Genomic DNA, 2,107 nt, shown 5'->3' with positions numbered 1-2,107 from the left:
AGGAAGACCGTGGTAATTATATAAATCTGAAACGCTTTCCAAAACATGGTTATGTCCACTGAGGTGTTTCATTATTGCAACACCTGTGAAACAGGATGGGTGTTGACTGTGGCTCTTTTAGGGAGAAGACTGAGGTTTGGAGGGACCAAGTGACTTGTCCAAGGTGAGCTAATAAGCTCCTTTAAGAGATGGGGACAGAAGAAGGTGCTTGCCCTCCTTGCCAAATGCTTTAGTAGAAAATGGAACCAAATCCCAGTGCTTCCCATCTCTTCATGGTGAAAGCAGGAAAATCCTGTTGCAGAAACCACTCAGAGAAGCTGCCATCAAAGGCTGCTTGGGGCCAGCTCCCCCCCCGCCCCCCCCACACGGAGCTCTGCACAGAGCCTGCATGTGGTGTGGAATTCCATTAGAACTTACTCACCATATGTTTGTTTGCTGGTATTCAATGGAACCTGAGGGAGGGCATAATGGATCTCCGTTACTAAACCATGTGGAAGGCTTCCAGAGATTTAATAGTCTACCTCGAGGTGATGAATAGAGGGGCTCTCATATTCCTTGCATAATCAGGGAGCCTTGGTGCTCTCAGTGCACTGCACTCTCCTCCAACACCCTTCCGGAAAACTCTGTACATCTGGCACTCCTGGAGTCATTTCAAAAACAGAGATGCGGGGGCCGGGGGGTGGGTGGAGGGGCAGAGGGAGGGTGGTGCTTCCTTCTCATCTTCCCTGAGAGAAGATCTGTGGGATGAGATTGCACTGAACGCTGGAGATTTTGAGGAGAAAGTTAGGCTAGAAGGATGGAGAGGGGAGGGGAAGGTGGGTTAGATTTGGGTGAGTTAGGTTCCCTGCCCTTGGGCTGTGGGGGTCCGATTACGTTATGAAGGCCTTGGTCATGAAGGCACCGTTGGCGCTGCGGCCGTGGTCAGGGGAGCGTCGCTGTCGCGGTGCCCACAGCCAAAGGTGATGGGCTGCTGATACCACTGAGTCACAAGGCTGCCAATTGGGCATGGAATTTTATTCTTTCCAGTAATTTTCTCACTGATGTGCTTTTAATTCATATGGTGTGGAGGAAGGCTGGCGGGTGTTCATTGGCGGGGATGACAGACACCGAACCACAGGAGGCCCTGGTCGGTACGTGTGCCAGAGGGCCAAGCACCGGGAAGGGAAGTGCTCCTAAATGCTGGGCCTGGGACCTCGGAAAGGGCAGGACCCAGGCTATTCTCTGGTGAATGAACTCAAAATCTAGGTAGTGGTGAGAATGGGGGGCACGGAGAGCGGAAGTTATCAGTTCTTTTTCCTCAACTTTGTGGCTCTCTACCAACCACTCCCCTGTTCCCTCATCTTTTAGTGAATAGATCTCATTCCTGCTGCATTTATCCCCCCCTTTCTTTGACAGTCAAATCCACGAGTTAAGTCCTACCATGAAAATTGAAGCCAGTGCCTTCAGTACAAATTTGGTGTGTAGCCAAACATCAGGACGTTCTTGGTACCTCAAGCAATATTTGAAGGAGATGAGATGGTGAAGGCCTGAAGCCCTTCTGCAGTCGTCTTTTCGTGGACTTGTTAAGGATCTGTGCATGGAATAAATAAATCGTTATCTCTTATGAGTCTTCCAATTCAAGCCAACTAGGAAGCTTTCATCTCTTCATTTATTCAGCATCTACTGTGTGGCAAATACTTCTTGGGGCCCTGGGTGTGACCAAGACTTGTGAACTAGCTTGGTGCTTGTGCTCACATTGCCTCCTGGGAATGACATTAAAATAAGGAGTCATGGGTTAGGTGTACTAAGGGTTAGCTGTGTGGCAATATCTTCTTTTCTCTATCTCATTTGCTTAGATAGGGTTCCAGGAACTGGGAGAGGATAGCTGGCCTTGTCGTAATGTGAAGTTAGGAGACAGGGTTTTGTAATAATGTAACTTAAGGGGCATTTTTTTAAAAATGATTATAAAGTAAAATTATGTCAGTTGCCAAGGACGGGACTCGGCATGGATATCTTATCCAGACCTATTAGCAGGTGTTGGCAGAAGATTGGCCTCCCATGCAAGTGGAAGATGCATCTGAAATTGTTTTTAGGTACTTGAAGAACAAAAGAAATTGAGAGCAAACTG

General features: G+C 48.1%; 1 long non-coding RNA gene across 1 annotated transcript; it reads left to right on the top strand.

Moving 5' to 3' along the window:
• The first annotated feature begins 412 nt into the window (after positions 1 to 412).
• On the top strand, positions 413 to 1,620 carry LOC144323115 (uncharacterized). Its single transcript, XR_013388651.1, has 2 exons — positions 413 to 527; positions 1,396 to 1,620. It is a non-coding gene; the product is annotated as an uncharacterized LOC144323115 (long non-coding RNA).
• The last annotated feature ends 487 nt before the right edge of the window (positions 1,621 to 2,107 follow it).

Source organism: Canis aureus, chromosome 11 (genome assembly GCF_053574225.1).
Source record: "Canis aureus isolate CA01 chromosome 11, VMU_Caureus_v.1.0, whole genome shotgun sequence".
In the NCBI taxonomy this organism is placed as follows: Eukaryota; Metazoa; Chordata; class Mammalia; order Carnivora; family Canidae; genus Canis; species Canis aureus.
The sequence above is the reverse complement of the archived record's forward strand: the minus strand, read 5'-3'. Positions and strand labels throughout refer to the sequence as shown.